The sequence below is a fragment of the Anticarsia gemmatalis genome, chromosome 11, assembly GCF_050436995.1.
Source record: "Anticarsia gemmatalis isolate Benzon Research Colony breed Stoneville strain chromosome 11, ilAntGemm2 primary, whole genome shotgun sequence".
In the NCBI taxonomy this organism is placed as follows: Eukaryota; Metazoa; Arthropoda; class Insecta; order Lepidoptera; family Erebidae; genus Anticarsia; species Anticarsia gemmatalis.
In genome coordinates this window covers 4759654-4777580 of record NC_134755.1, presented here as the reverse complement: position 1 = coordinate 4777580, position 17927 = coordinate 4759654, and the positions used below count along the sequence as shown (strand labels likewise).

Sequence of the window (17927 nt, the reverse complement as noted above, 5' to 3'; positions counted from 1 at the left end):
CATACGTTGTGCGGAAGTCGCGGGCATAGCTAGTTGTATAAAAATGTCCATTATAAAGTAATGTTGCATAAATCTTTTCGACCTTTTTATTCATTCTCTTTTCACTTTTCATAACTCAAGTGGCATTTTACTGTTGAGTAATTTTATTTGGTTATTTATTTATTGACCTGTTTAAGCGGGCAAGGTATTTTATTATTCTTTTCTTTAAATAATATACCGCTATTGCTGGAGGTCTTGCGCGACTACGAGATTTTACAGTGGTTTTATCACTTATAGATTTTTGTGATAGATAATATACAAGTAAGTTATTATATACTTAATTTGCTTGATAAGGTCATTAGATCAAATTGTTTTGTAGCGCTGCAAGTTTGGTATATTAAAAGCTTGAAGTCGCTTTGTAATAATGAAATTATGTAACCCAAGTTTTTAAAGCCCCGGCTTACAAACGTTAATATATCTCTTTTCATGGGTCCCATGATCAATACATATTGGGTCATACATTATTACGATACTACAGGTTCAATAAACGCATCATGATCTTCAAAATAACCGTGACCAATCAAAGTACTGTTCATATACAGATATTATTAAACATCATTTACGTACAATGTTGCGACGCGTAATGATCGGTTGTTTCCATACAAAATTATTGTTTCCATGGCGCCTTTCGTAAGACCTCTATCGCTGTCATTTTGATACATACGTTAGTATGCGTATCAAGAACTTTTACTTATGTTCAAATGATATTTGATATTGATCCTTATTAACACAAAAAATTGCCTTCAACCCCAGTTCTAGACTTGAATATTTTTTAACCAGTAGCGCGATTCTTTAGAGTCGTTACTATCGAGTTTCGAGAGTGACATTGAAAATGTACTGCGAAAACAGTTCCTACGCCACTCGCTACAGGCGCTGATCAGATTTTCGTATAATATTTGTGACAGTTACCAGTGCTAAAGAATGGCGTTCCTGTAGTATAAAGTCTCCCCTAAACTTCCCCAACGGCCTCAATTTCTTTATCGTTTCCTGTCAATCATTCAAAAACTTAATTAAGTGTATCGGCAATTCCGTTTTATATTACGACCGTATTTAATGATAAGCTGATTTTGTCCATTATAGTCCATTACTAGTGCTGATTGTTTCCCTAAATATCCACCTATTGAAAGTAAAAAGTACAAACAAAAAATACAGTAAATTCTTACCTCAAGTTTGCATCGTCACTGCTTATTGGAATACGCTCTCAATATATGCTGTGCTCACATGAACCTACTTAAGTCATTTCTACGGCTTATATTTTTCGCATACAGTTAAACGGTTTAGCGTGAAAGGAAACCGGTTCAATCTGATATTGACGAAAGGGCGAAAAGAAAGGCATGGAGCATAAAACTGGGTGCATTAAATAAAAGATATGATTGTGTTTAATTTAGTTAGCAATATTTTTACGAATGCTTTGTTTATTGGGGACAAGTTTTTAAATACGATTGTCACGATAGATTCCGTGCGTTATATAACGTCTTTATTTTAGGTAAAATAGACTCGAGTAGGTACACTATGTATTGATTAGTTAAACATTTAGTACGTACGTAGTTTAACATTTCGGATAAGGGTAAGGTTCATATTTAAAAGGATAATTTCAATTAGATCCAAATAGCATCCCCACTGATGAGCTGATAGTAACAGTAGTTTTAATTACTCAGTGACTATATCTAATCGAATAAATCAGTGTACCTACCTAGTTGCATAAATCTATAAAGGTCAGTCCCTGTCAAAACAATATTAATAACTACTGCGTGTCTAAACTAATGATATCATTAATTAACTAGAGAATAAAATCTAATAAGTATTAATGAAGTTCTAAGACACGACTTCAATTATATAAAGAGGAAGTGTACCTTTTGATTCTATACTTTTTATATCCCTTGCCTTCGTTCTTAAAATGTCCCTCTAAAGAAACTATAAAACATAGAACTATTTATGTTTCTGATTAATATAACAGTACTAAAAAAATGTACTCTAGAAAAATAAACACAATATGCAGCTTCAATGATCAGGCTTTAGTATGTAGGGGATACCACACATACTCATTTAGTTTACATTTAAGGCAAAGGAAATTCATTCAGCCTCCAGTATGTTATTCTTCATGTCACTATTGCTCCATTCTCGTGCCAATAGATGGGGTGACGCCACCAATCTGATTCCCTCACGGCTGGCAACTTTATCGCTTCCGCCTCGGCACACCGCAAACGCGAGTAATAGCAGCCTTATCTGAAACAAAAGGGCCGACTACACTGTCGTGTTTTGGTGCGTTTACCCTATTTTATAGGATGTGATACTAGGAACGTTATGTTTGAATGGTCCTTGGTGTTTCGATAACAGTATCCATATTTACGATAGGCCTATGTCGGTGGAGTCGTTTTTGGTACTTATTAGAACCTTATCTTGTGTTGTCTGAGAATGTTATTTGTAACTGGACGTTTGTATGTACTGCTAGATCAAATAACAAGAGATATAACACGCTGTCTCTATCCGTTGATACATTTTTATGGTTGTAAAAATAGGGAAACGATGTACTTTTGAAATCATCATGTAGATGAATCTCGGAAGCCTTCTACAAATTCTATTATTATAATGTTGACATAATATATGTATGTTTACGGTTTCTTCTTTTCAGGTAAGTTCCTGATCAACCAATATTGACCATCACACGTCATAGTTTAAGCTTTGGTAAGTCACCATACAGCAATATTGTCCGTTATAAGAGTCAGGTTCCGTTGTAAAAATCCCACGGTTACTGAAGAAAATCCATTACGTTATTACGATGTATTATGCAAGCAGAAACAAAGTCACATCATCGAACAATGTCAAGTGTTCGCATTATAAGCGTTTACCGTTCATTGAGCTTTTACTATTAGACGGTACGATACCGACACGTACCCGACGCGCATTCCATATCGCACGGCACTTACCTTCAATAGGATAGAATTAAATCTGCAACATGCACCTTCATTTCAAGGTACCTATTTATTTTACTTGATATATTAGTAAAACCTTTATTTAGCCGCAGAATAACAGTAAGTGAGCTATTGAGAACAGTTTTTTCTCCCACTCTTTCCATATTAATTAATAACGTATTTTTTTTATTGAATAATAGATTTTGTAATGATTCAAGTTACATTGTCTTTGTCGTTTCATATAAAAACCCTTTTATCATTACGTCTAGCGATTCACCTTCTAATGTTTTTATGCATCGCGATTGGTGCATAATACTTCCATATATTACATCTCTTACATATATTACATACTTATGCATTCACAGCGTGATTTTTAGCGTTTAGATTATATGCAATTTGAATAGCTGATCGTCTGATCGTGTTTCTTTGTGGTGTGGTAAGCAATGTATAATATTGTATAATCAAGGCTTTAAACCTTTTTGTTCGGAATCTACCGTATCGTAAATCTAAAGAAAAACGAGGTAGGTGCCAGCGGGTGCCTAAATATTTCCGCGTCAAAAAATGTGTTTTGCTGGAAACTTTGAAATCTCGATAACTCATGAATAATTTTCGGTAATTATTTAGTTTTTGTGCTGACGAAACATTCAAATATTACAGCTTATTTACATATGTAATTACAAACGGCAAAGAGAAGTTCTACTACGACTTAAATTATTACATACAATAACAAACATAAACAGACTAAGACAAATCGAACACTATATCAGACCAAATTGACAAATGCATAAGAAATGCAACATCTCATCTACATTACCATACCAATCCCAAAACAGGCCTAGCAATAATTCATCCACAAATCATTCCTTAGAATCTACATCGAATATGTCACCGTTTGCATCACACATTTGTCTTTCAACAACATAATCTTGTCCAACTGGCATGTGGAGTGCTTGTGATGCATTCCACGCTCGTTGGATAGTTGGATACCATCGCGAACATTGGTCCTTCGTGTTTACAACCTTTATCTGATACTGGCTTGTTATCTTTACTATGTTTAGTTGATTTGGTTCTAAAGCTTTACATATTAAGAGAACATTACCGTAATTGTCATCTGAAGTGCAATTTGTGCATGTATTGATTGAAATTGATGGTTCGGCAATCATTCTAGTTTCAATGCTAATATTGTACTCGCGAGTCAGCAGTATTGAAACTTTGTATTCATTTTATAGTTGTAGATAAAAAGTTTGCCTTGCGTTCTTCGAAGAATTTAGGCATCATCACAATCTTTCTTTTAGTTTGAGCATCGAACGTGTTTTTTCTTTGGTGATGTCATTTGTCTTGTCATGTCTCATGCTTACTGAAGTGTGACGTGCATACCTACATTTTTGACATCGTCCAGTCGAGTTCGTTTGGTTTATTACGTCTTGTACAAAGTCCCAACGAGGGGTCGTTGCCGTTGTGATAAATAACTATGTGCGGCAAACCTGGTGGAATAAAACTAGCTATTACACCGTTTATCATACCGTCTCAGTAACTATATTAAGTCGACTGCAAGTAACTGACGCTTGCAGGCAATTCGATACAATCTATTACTATTTATGCTTGGTTAATTCTAAGCCCTACTGTTTTTATCCTCCCTCCGAACGCCTTACGTATCCATATCTTGGTAATCTATTCATCCCTAAGGGATACTTTACAAGATCTCGATCTTCATACACTTTCTCTTCTGTGATTTAATAAACCTGATTCCGAATATAACATACGGTCAATTCTTTTGTTCAATGTAGATTATCTGATAAACATGCCAAAATATACGTCAATCAGGCGATTTTGCTTCGATCTAGTTGCGTCAAACCGTGTTTCTAAATCGTGTTAGTCAATTTCATATTGTGTTTATTTGAGTTAAAATACCGTGAACCGTATGGTTAGAAGATGCCTTATAAAGCTTAACGGGCAAACACCAAAGATCGTGGCATATAAATCAGTTTCCAATATCCTTGATCTCCATTGCTGAACTAGTGACACCTCACGTTTAGAGCGCATCTGGGCAAAATGTATTATAAATATTCTATGGAAGAACAAGAACCGGTGCTTTGTGTCTAGTGATGTTTTGATCCTGATAAAAGCACAACAGTTCATAACAAATTAAGGTAGTTTTCTAACAAAATTGGCGCTTTTAAGTAAATTTGAATAACAACAATTACGTATTGTTAAATGTTTTATAACAAACCTTTTGATTATTCATGAAGGTTCGTTCAAATCAAGGTTTATCGTCGTAAATTACGATAGTTAAATCCGTCAAACAACACATATTATTTGAAATCTTCCGCATTCCTATTCAAAATAGCAATTATGGTGCGAGCACTTACTTTCAAAAACTTCTTAGAGATCCCTAAACATTTACGAAACTGAATTCCGTTGCCATTTTTGGTCCTTTCGCCTCTAAATGACGTATTTCAAAAGCAGTTTAGATGAAATCGTATGGCAGTGGCGATCCGACGTCACGGTGCCTGACGGTTGCTCGGGTCACTGCCCCTGAACTCGTCTGCATTTCCTCTATTTACTGGTTTACTGGTGTACTAACCTCATGTTCGGGCTTATTTGGGGCGTGAATTGAATGAACGTGCATTGTTTAAGTCAGCGTGTAACAAAAAGTGAAATAATGCGAAGAATATGTATTTACGATGTAGACTATTACAATGGGAACCAGTTCCTTCAGTTAAGCCTGTTTTTCGAGGACAGGCTTTATTTGTGCTAAGCTATTATTTAATCGAATGAAATTTATTTCCATTCGGCATGAAGAGTCATCACGATTTGTACTTTCAAGAAATCTGGTATTATGTTATTAGCTAGCTGTGCCGTGTAATGTTCGTGTGCGAAATAACCCATCTGCTTGTGGAGAAACTTGCGCGCGCGCGACCTTTGACACTAAATCCAAGATGGCCGCTAGCTGTCAAACTAAATGCTCTTACTTTCCTTATCTACTAACGAATCATATTTACAGTTTCGTAGCCGCTTTTGTACATCCATTGTGTCTTCGATTCACAGATACAATTGTGTAAAATCATTTAAAAAGAATTAGCAACTGTATCGCGAGATAAATTGATTTACAATTGTTGACTAGAATGAACATGTCGTAAGTACACAAAGTATCGTAATGTATTTAAGATTAGTACGTTTTGATAAGCACTTCTAATTCGCAAATAATATTGAATCAGTTACGGATAATCTTGGTTAAGATATGGCGTATTATTCAGGATCGTAAACGATAAGTGGCGCTACAAATTTTGTGGCGTGCGTATTTGAATTATTTTATTTATGTTGGCCATTTCATGTATTTGTGTATATTGGTCAAACATTGCATAGCAAATTATAATCTCGAGTTACTTGACTATCACCATCAATTCAATTCGGGACAAATTTCTTACAATCTTAGCTATCTTTGCTTTTGTAATGGTTACAATATATGTACATACATACATGTCACAATTTGTTCCTAATAAGTTTTTCTGCTAAATCACTTTATCAAACATAGTTTTAGAGGTGTGGTTCCCTCATTCATTTCGCTTTCACACAAAAGTATGAATGAAAGAGCACCAAATAACAACTCCCCACGCGAATAGTAAACAAAGTTGACTGTTTATAAACAATGGGCCAGTAACTTGTCGTTATTCCTATTGTATCTTGGACTTCAATAAGTCATCTGTTTGTATTTAGGTCAGGAAATGATTTGATTGTTAAATGAAAATCTGTTCTAGTTACGAGACAAGTTTGTTAGCTCTTACTTTTCTTGCGTAAATTTTGATTTATGGCCTTATAATATTACTGCAAAGACGACGCAAGATGCTTTGGTCAAATTCTGACTTAAACTTTTGTGTAACTTTGTTTAAGATCATTGAATATTGTGTCCGTCATTAATGATAGTAAATTACCTGCTATATTATTTGTTGTACTTTTCGTTGTCTTAACGTTAATATTCTGGGCATTCCGCTTAGATTTTTAAGAGTATACACCCGATTTATTAGTTAGAGTGATTTAAAAGAAAGGTACATGTGTAAACATTGTAAAGGCATTAAAAGGTGGTAAACGAAATTCCGTCCGTTAGTAAGTTACAGAATAAAAAAAAACCTTTCAATAGGCATCTAACGAACCTCGTGGTATGCGAGTAATATAATGTGGCCAAGCGCATAGTATAATAAATGTGTTGACAGTTGACACTTCATCCTGTGTGCAGTTATTGTAACTAATGATCAAATAATTTGCTAAGTAGTAGCGTTTCCGTTAATGGAGTTTATAGAAAACATCCTGGCTTTACGAGTGCAATCAGTGTGTGAATTTTATACGATATACGTTAATATTAATGTTACGATGATTTTAGGCTATCACCTTATTTAAACCGCGAGCATGTCATGTGGAAACGATAAATTCGTTAATGACCAAACCGTGACATTTCTAGTCTTTCTAAAGCTTTTTAACCCCGTTTTTAACCTGAGGCGTGTAGTTTTTGTAAGTCCGTTCTTGCGTCTCTTTTATAATTAAGGTTTCTAAAAATGCAGGAGATATAAGTAGCTGTATTATTCACTAATTATGCAAGATTCGTTTGTTATTAGTAGGTAATGGATAGTACAGTCTGTTGTATTTACTTACCCGTGTACATTACCGATCCATCGGATATTCGCAATCGTATAAATCCGCTTAAGCAACACCGTCACGATACCCATATAATTTTACAAGACACTTTACCGGAAGAATAAACACTTTCGTGCGAACGATAAGTGAGGCTTTAGAGGAGTGGGAGTCACTTTCTACGGTAAACCGATAAACAAATATAAGTTTTACATACATTTTGGTTCACGAAAACATTATTGAAGCAGTTTTTCGATATTATTTTTAATTGTTTTGGTTATTTTATTGACTTATACTGAATTATTTCACGTTAATGTATGTTAACATAATGATACAAATAATGATTCTTCTATCGACGCAGTCGAATGATAGCAAGAGGGGTGGTTTATTGCCGTCACACTACCATAGACGACATTACCCAATAATCCTGCATCGAAAAAATCCAGTACCCAAGTATATAAATATCTATAGGTACAAATCTTTTTTTCTATTTTCAGTGAACAATACTTCTGCTTTTTGTTGCAAAAGAAAACGTAAGTCTCTCTGATTTAGGTATAACGGTATAAGTTTTTTGTTTTAATCTGTAATGACTAGAAATCGAAGTAGATTGACCTTGTTGGGTTTGCAATTTTGGCGAACGGTTTAGCGGTCAGACAGTATGCAATAAAACCGAGAGTGTACCAATGATCGTTGGGATTCGAATCATTTGTCATTTTTTAAAAAAGATTTAAAAAATGCATTCAAAAGCTATGAGAGGTATTTGTGTCTGAAAAATGTAGGCGTGGTATAAAAAAAAGAATCGTGATGCACCGGAAAGCAAGCACTGTACCTAAATCTGTTTCCTAAATTATTAATTTCTGTTGGAGAAGTAAAAAAAACTTAGGTTTGGCACTTCAGAATTACAGATTATTTTTTCATACTGAACATTTAAGAATTTATTATTGATTTCAAATTATCTGAGAGACTACTGTCAAACAATAGCAATATATAATTAACGTATTTTATTATTCAGTTAAAAAATAAAGAGATAGTCAGATTTCAAGTAATATAAGATCTTATAAGAGATTGTAGCGATAGTTCCAGGCCTATTATTATTATATCTCTATTATCACAGTGTATTTCACATACAAGCTACTTGTCCCACAAGCCTGTCTCGTGCTATTGTGAACTATGTGCAAGTAGGCCTCACTTTCTACCTCGTGTTAATAGCGTAATAGCGGTGTTTTACTGATAAGAATATCGTTTATGTTTTTTATGAACCGCTTAGAGCGGATAAGATTTTGAGTTTAGTTAAAGTACATTGTAGCTTTTGCTGTGCGTAATAGTGGTGTGCCGTATCTGGAGGAACAAACTATTAACAATTTTTTTTTTACTACGCAATAGTAAATCCCTTACTAAATCACGTAGCACTATAAAGTTTTATGAAAAACCAGCGACCCGCCCCGGTTTCGCCCGGCTTAAACAGTTATTTTGCAAAAAAAACCTTTGTAACTTTTACACATAAACCTTCCTCTTAAAAGTAAACCACATCAAAATCCGTTGCGTAGTTTTAAAGATGTAGGCATACATATATACAGACATGAGCACAGACGAGGAAAGCGACTATGCTTTATACGATGTCGGATGTAGTATCTTTTGACGTTTTTGTTTGAAGAGTCTAGCCTGTGCAGGAATGAAAGGAATGCGTAAATTGATTAAGTCAAATGTCAACGAGCAGTGGAAGTTAGTTGAGATGGCTTATGTTGACAAGATTTCTGATCTTTCCGGTTGCTAGCTGCCGGTAATCTGGTAATAGCGTCAATCGTTTGTAAACCAAAATCTGTCTAAATACACGTGACTCTTGTATAGTATTGTGAAATATTAGATTATAACTAGGTACCTAAGTACTTAACTTTCAAAACAATAAGCTAGTATTACTAATGTTCTGAAATCAATAGAATAATGAACACTGTCAGTTCTTAAACGATACATTATTAATATTTCTTGTATGCACTCAATCTTACTGATAATGTTAGGATAAATGTAACAAAACTACACCAAATAAGGCTTTAGTAGGAAGGCAGATAATAAATAATCTAGTTCTAGTTAACATGTGCCATAAATAAGGTATTTAATATTGTAATCAGAGATAAATATTCTACAACAAGGCTATTATTCAGTTATGGTACATTGATACTTTAAAATGTATTACAGTACTATACACTTGTAGGCTTGAGTACACCTATCGACTACCAAACATTCGTTATTGACATACCTGTGATTAAATCATATTTGATTAACTAGCTTTAAATTCAATAATAACATCGTAAGTGATCGTAACTTTTAGGTTATCACTAGCTGACCCGCGCAACCTCGCTTGCGTCACATAAGAGAGAATGGGACAAAATTTTCTCCGTTTTTGTAACATTTTTTACTCGTACTCTGCTCCTATTGGTCGTAGCGTGATGATATATAGCCTATAGCCTTCCTCGATAAATGGGCTATCTAACACTGAAATCATTTTTAAATCGGACCAGTATTTCCTGAGATTAGCGCGTTCAAACAAACAAACAAACTCTTCAGCTTTATAATACTAGTATAGATTTGGTATTTAACAGTTGTCTTCATACATAATATGTACCATCAAAAACATTCTGTAAAAACCTCAAGTCTCGCCGTAAAAAGTTGTGAGATCTGTATAATACCAAGTCGATTAATCTATTTAGTCTCTACTTAAAGGACCTTCTGTCTTAAGTTATTACGTATGTTATTATCATGCCAATTTAAAAAAATATACCTTTAAAACAAATAGACCGACCTGGCCATCGCATGATTTAATTATTAGTATACTACACAGCACGACGAGAAGTTAATGCTCCTGAAATGTTAATAATGGCGAATTTGTGTTCTCTTGCGATGACCAAGTCGATCTATTTGTTTTAAAGGTATTTTTTTTAAATTGGCATGATAATAACATACGTAATAACTTAAGACAGAAGGTCCTTTAAGTAGAGACTAAATAGATTAATCGACTTGGTATTATACAGATCTCACAACTTTTTACGGCGAGACTTGAGGTTTTTACAGAATGTTTTTGATGGCATCTCACTTCTTTTTGTAGAGCGAACATAAGTCCAATTTGAATGGAAAGACGTTTTTTTTATAATTCAACATATTTTCCTATGGAAATGTTGTTCAGTTTCATGGGCAAAACACCCTTACCCACCCTATACCCCCTCCCGTTATGCCTCATATAGTAGGTACTCATTTACACCTATTTATTTTATTTTCTACAGTAATAATAATTCATTAACTGCAAATGTAACCTTGTAATCTTATACATTTATATGGGAATACAAAGTTATTGTTGCAGTTGGTGTATTTAGAAAACTGGACCGAAATTAGAAAATATTACATTTTTCCCATGATTAAGACACTAAACCCTATATGTATTCTAAATTTTAAGCTTCTAAGTCTGCTAGAAGTACCTTAGACTTTTGATGATCGGTGAGTCAGTGAGTCAGTGAATCAGTGAGTGACAAAATTCAAAATTTTAACAAGTTGTCATTCTTAAACTACTGGTTCAAATTGACTGAAATTTTAAATATATCGTGTTTATACAATGACTAATTAGTTGCTGAAAATCCAGGCTTCTTGTTTTATCCACAACGAAATTATAGGGGTGTCAAAAATAGCCCGAATTGCTTCGAGAAAAGGATGTTACGGCCGTGCCGCTTTTTTTTGGCTCGACTTGCGGGGGCACTTCCGTGCCCCCAGATAATATAAAGCTACAGCAAGTCGCTGTTTAAGTTCTATGACCACGTAAGTAACTTTTTGGCAGTTTTGACATTCTGATGTCATTGGCTAGAGAATCGAAAGACGATTTTTTTTTTTAATTTATAGAAATTAAACGACGCGACGGAATGTCGATTTATTTTAGAGATAGGGTTTAGGCCCCAAAACGATCTTCTTACCATATTAATAAGATTAAAAATGTAAAGGACGATGCTCGCGATCGACTTCATCACCATAATTACGTTCTACATCATCACAATGAATAATTCACATCCAGGTAAAATGTCACACTTAACGTTTTCAATCAAGTCCATAAGTAGGTAAATCTTATAACTTAACCTGTTCATTACGTCACCATAAAGTTAACTTATGAAATGCAATTCTTGAATAATATGCATGTGACATTTTCGCAGTAAAAATTACAATTTATATTCATAAAAACTTCACGTGCGTATAAAATATGCGAAACATGTCGTTCTGTCATCATTAATTTCTTTGCCAGAATTCTTCAACTATCTTGGTTTAAAAGGTTATTTTTCCAACATATTGTCTTTTAAATAATACTTTAAGGTAAAGTTCTGCGTTTTATTTTATTACTTTTCACTGTCAGTAAAAAGATTAAGACAGGTTATGGATGGCATAACTTTAAGTTCAATTTCAATAAGGGCACATCTCACACATTAATAACATAATTAAATGTCCTTTCCGAAATTGCTTATTCTATTAACATGACCGTTTACTCAGCTACGGCTATTTGGCTTAGCTTAGCTTTAGTGCAAAGACGCTGTACTTTCTAACTACAATTGCAAAATAAAATAACAAAGTAAAAGTCAGCTAAATACCTTGTAAAGCTTCGAGTTCGGTGTAAAACAAGCGACTTGCTTAAGGCAAACAGTTCGGGAAATTACGAATGTTTAAACTGCCTTGCTTAGAAGGGCAGGGATGTGTAACTTATTTGTTATCAGTCACCTTTCAACCAAATTTTGTTTGTTGAAGAATAAGATTGATACTACATACAAAAAAGTTGATTAACCAAGTATACATATTTTTATAGCTGATTATACCTCTGTCAAATCTGAAATAGTAAAAATATGACATAATTTTCAACACATGCTTCGTATTTTTTTAATAAGTAAGTTCAAGACGGTATGTTCAATATGATAAAGTGGAAAAAAACCGAAAAATTAACGGACTATCAATTACTTTGACAACGACATCTTATCTGGTTTTATAGCAAACACAATCTCCAATATTTAACACATTATAAGAAACAAAAATAAATGCATATCAACAAACGATAATCCTCAATCATATGTAAAAGTAATCAACTATGTAACATAATCACTTATCGATAAACTCGGAAATAATCGATCAACTCGTAAGGTGTTTTACAAGAACATCGATTATATTAATATAAGAAACCGAGGGAAGAAACGCGGGTGGTCTTTAACCACCCAACAGATTACATTACCCGGGATTGCCTTTACGCAACTAACACGCATAATATTCTCCATGGTTATAATAAAATTTTCTATTGTGTAACCGGTTTAAAAAAGGCAAAAACGTCACGCAATTGAAGCATTAAGTGTGTAATCATGTCATTGTTCCAATGCTATTTTCTTTAAGTTTTGCAAGCAGTATATTCCGACGACTTAGTAAAGAGCTTCAGCACGCACGATGTTTATTGATTATAGCTAATAATTCTGTGTATGTCCAAAATAAAGTAGCTGTTTCAAATAGTCACGGTTTGCTGCATAAGCCACTGATGTTCTCAACTCTCTGTTTTGTGTACGTTGGCCATCCGCGGGCCTCACCTAACTTGCTCTCTCCTAAGTTGGCAGACTATAGGTGCTTTGATAAGTCCATTATGTTATCGGACATTAGGTTGAGAAACTCGGGCTTAGTACGTAATAAATTGTCTTGTCGATGTTAAAGCGACTTTCTGATATGCATAAACATCTTTGTTGTACTTAGGGTTACTCAAAAGTTTAGAGAAGATGATTTGTACCAAGTTCATTGCTTATGTTGGTTTAACCTTTTTTTTTAAATAACACAAAGAATTTATACTGTCTGTCTCGTTCTTTCGTCTAAATTGCTGAATTGAATTTGACGACATTGAGCAGGAAAATAAATGAAGACTTGGAATTTAAATCAAAACATGCAACGAACGTCAATGTTAATGTAAATTTTACACTACTCTGTTTATGGAAAGCCAGGGTAAGCTTAGTTGGTTATGAATTCTTTGATAATTATAACCAAATATTCGTATTCTGTAATGAAACAGCAACAACCCTGATTCCGATACAAGAAGCGTGTGATTTACTACAAGACAGGCCGCAGGCGACAGAGTTTCTAAGAAGATCTACAGATTACGCCGTTCTGTAATACACAATACATTTAGTACATATACCTTTATTTACCTAATACAGCATGAGAACCGTGCTAAAGTCGAAATTTCTAACAGTAATTGGCGATTGTTCGGTTCATTCGAATTCAATTTCGTGATATTTATAGCATTTAAGTGACCATACAACGGTTCAAAAGTCACTAGCTGAGATAGCAATAAAGTAGCTCGTTATTTCAAAATGTTTAACAGAACCTTATTAGCGGAACGTATTTTACTTTCATCCATAAACATTGGTAGGTACATTTCAATACGAGTTAACTTCCATATAGGTTGCTTACGCAAAATCTAAAACCATTTATCCTGAAGACGATTATGCAAAAGAATATGTACTTATAAATTTTGCGGAAAGGTCATACAATAAGTTAATAATCTTAATTGTTTTTGCAAGAGCTGCAAGAGCAACACGCGAAGATTTTCAAAACCATTTGCGATAATAGACACGCGTTCTATTGTACTGCCTACTTCCCAGTGCATGTTGTGAAAGTACTAAAGTACTGTTAAAATAGGTTACTGTTACTTTAAGCATAGGCTAACTACTTGTCACTGTGTGCTTGTAACAATCTTTGCCCTTTGCTCGAACATGGGGGCGAACAATCGTATAGTTATTTGATTATCTGTGCTACTGAATTGTAATTGTAAATGCAAGATGCATGTGAATATAACTGTAGTTTTGGGATGTTAATACAAGACAAGTAGACAAAGAAAGCAAGAAAAGAAGATACAAGATAGTACAAATTACATTCTGTTCTAGATTAACTGAATCCGTCCTCAAATTTCAGTTACTGAATATAAAGGTTAGCACAGTTAAGCTGTTATAACTACTTAAGTTAAGGTTCACTTTAATTTCAAATGTATGGGGCAATTGAGTTAAAGAGCTTATGAATGAAAATTATTCAGATATTACTATCTGAATAATTTTCATAACTTTTAAACTCTCGCGTTGCATGTTTAATGTATAATAGAATACGGGAATTAACGCGAACACGCATTTTACCTTAAAATGCCTAACGTTTCGGCGCAGGTTGCACTCGCCGTGGTCCCAGGCAGACTGAGAGTCTGCCTGGGACCACGGCAAAGTTAATTCCCGTATTCTATTATACACTGAATAATTTTCTTGAAGTGAATGCAAAATTTCCTCGATGGTGTAGTCGTAGTTGTGTCAATTAGCACCCAAGCTTATTTATGTCATATTATGTTACACAGCTAGCATGATATTTAGAATTTTCTAGCACACATAAGGAAAACGGCGAACATTATTAATTTATATCAGATTCTTACCTCCACGGTTCTCAGCAAGCCTTCCTTACACTAGTCGGAACATATCAGCTATCATGTTATTTGACAGCACACTACAATCTCCGGCCTTCATACAACTAAACTGTTTTATAACATCCTATAATATGCTTCTCACGATGCGATTAATATGAGTTTTACATCAAAATAACTGCTTTTATAGAATTTATGACTGTTATTTCGGGCCTTTATGGTTCCACGCATAATTTTTTGATGGGATTTCAATAAATATTCGGCCGATGATGGCCGTAAATAAATATTCTAGCTTTGCTTCACTTTAGTGACCCTTGCTTTTCTAATGTACTTATACTTTTTAATTCAGAACACCTCCATGTTTAAATTATGGTAATTGTCAGGATATTTTTTTTATAACTAGTTTTCTATAAAAGAGTAGACTTGTTTTGGTTCAGCTAAGTTAGCATACTAAATAATGACGAACAAATCGTGTCCACCGCTGTTTACACGCATCGGTGTGCTAAAGTAGGTACTTTAGTTTCAATTTTCACCCACGTTTCCCTCATACGAGTACAACTCATTGAATATGTAAATTTCATTGACCATCCACTTCCTTTTGCTGACTAATGAGGTGTTAATACCTCTGAATGTCGAAGCCAATGACTCAAAAACTAGATCCTTGTGTATAGCAATATATTATGAAATATAATAATTGATTTTTAAATAAATTCCTAACTGTTTATAAATAGTGATACATTCAGAAAGCTTTTAATCAAGTGCTCTCTAAAGAGTAAGCAGAAACCGATTTGCTTCTGTATGGACGTATTTGAATAGTGATTGCAAAATGTGTCATTAAATCGAATTCTATGGTTTACCTCCAACTTCTAGTCATATTATAATAATCTAAGTACTCGTATTGAAAGGATTACGACCTGCCATAAAATTAATTACAACACTTCTTGAATTTATAGACCCTGCCGTACTTAAGTTTTTCATACTTAATTGATGACGTAAAAACTGCAGCGCGATTCTTTACCACTCTATTGACGATCGACAACCGACTAGTTATCAAAAAACTTTGTATGAAAACCTGGTCAGCGCTTCTAGCGGGGGCTGAAGGAATTCTTGTTTGCAGCACATTCAAAATGTCAAACACTCGTCACTCGATAGCACCGACTGTCAAGAATCGCGCTACAGTTCAAACAAAGAATTTATTTAAAGTCAAATTGATTTGTTGACATCAAGGCCGACATTGCGTATTACTTTTTCGAATTGACACATGTCTATATGATATAGTTTAGTACTGATCAATTATAATAATCGCTATTCTGCAATATTTAAATGGTATTATTGGCAATATCCTTTGGCCGAAACCAGTATAACTGGCCCAGTCATGGTTTGAGTTCCCGTTAGGGAGTAAATCACATTAATGCTTTCCTACGCGTTGTAGCCGTCATACTGCCAGTGTAACATGTGGATAATTATGTGTATAATCCATTTTCGATGGGCTAAGGGCCGGTTTTACTCTGCAAATAATCCTGAATAGTTTCTCTATGGGTTTTGGTAATTTGCGCGGGATTAGAAAACTCATAAGTTGGTCAAAAAAGACGTAATCAGTATATTAAGAAAAAAATGCCAATATGCAAGGCACGCCTTTTCGCTACCAAATATGTTGATATGGTCTCTTCGTTAGTGTTCAGTGAGTTCTGCTTATGCGTTTCTACCTAATTAGAATATGATTGGATGTAAATTTTAAATTAAATATTTCAATGCAGTTATATGACTCATCGAAGTAGGTTATTGGCTGTTCCAATCAAAATCAGTATATTTTATTCACTATTATTATAAGTCATAATAATACCGTTAACATAAATCTAGAAGAACATTATTCATTCCGTCTAATATTCATCGAATGACAGCTCACAAATTGCATTGCTATCGAACAAGTGCCAAAGTCCAAGCTATAAAGGTTGTCCTAATCTTCTTGAAATGTTCAGGTAAATCAATAGATATCAGTATATGAGGTTTTGTTTAGCGCAGCAGGTGAACATGGCTGGCGACAGTAAAACACGGTGTTCTGTGAACATCGTTCGCTCTATGCCATAAATTATCCTTGTGCTCCCATACGACGTTCCGTGCGCTTGCGGTTTGGATGTAAGTTACAGGTGAAAAGCGGTGTTTATTTGACTACATCAATGGAACATACAGTTTGTTGCGTATCGCGTTTTTTGGTAAAGATGTTAGGTACATGTAAGTTAGGTTACAATTTTAAACACGTCAATAAATGTTTCCCAGTCACTGGAATATTACCCTTGGCTTTTTGTCGAGAACTATTTGAAAAAAAAAGTTAAATAAACGCATATAACGAATAGCATGGAAAAATAACCACCTGTGATTGTAGTCGTGTTGTAAGTGGTGAGACGAGATATCAGTTAGATACCGAAATTACTGAGGGGACGCTTACCCAATTGCTAGATGACAGTTGAAAAATGCTTCCCATTTATAACCCAACGTAACCGAGGCCAAAGCTATAAGGGCGTGAGAAATTTGCAACCGTTATTGCATAAAAACATATTCTAAACATTTTCAAGCAATAAATAACCCAAATCGAATTCTTTCAATTGGTTGTTAATTAGATATTTTATCTATCAGATTTTTATCGCCACCCACTTATGAATTGTGGCATAAATAAAATAACTAATGTACGCCCATTCGCTGTCAAGCGGTACATTGGAAGAGGTGTGCAGATACCGAACTGGTTGACGTATGTTCTAAGTTATTAATTATAGTCCGAATGTAGGAGTATTTTCACATCCGTGTGGCTTGGGAAATTGATTGTGCGCTGAAGCTCGCTCTCTGGTAAGGGTAATTTAATTAAAAACTTCCTTGAGAGGATAACAGGTATGCTTACAGTTTAGTTC

At 34.4% G+C, this 17927-nt stretch overlaps 1 protein-coding gene across 5 annotated transcripts in view; it reads left to right on the top strand.

Annotated features, from left to right (window-relative positions):
• The window catches only part of Cad99C (cadherin 99C), a 163345-nt gene that overhangs the window by 24008 nt on the left and 121410 nt on the right, over positions 1 to 17927 (top strand). The window contains exon 2 of one of the 5 annotated variants that reach the window (XM_076119702.1): positions 2672 to 2724. The exons of the other annotated variants lie outside the window; for them this stretch is intronic. The gene's annotated coding sequence lies outside the window, so the exon portion shown is untranslated. The remainder of the gene's footprint in view (positions 1 to 2671; positions 2725 to 17927) is intronic. 5 annotated transcript variants of the gene reach the window in all.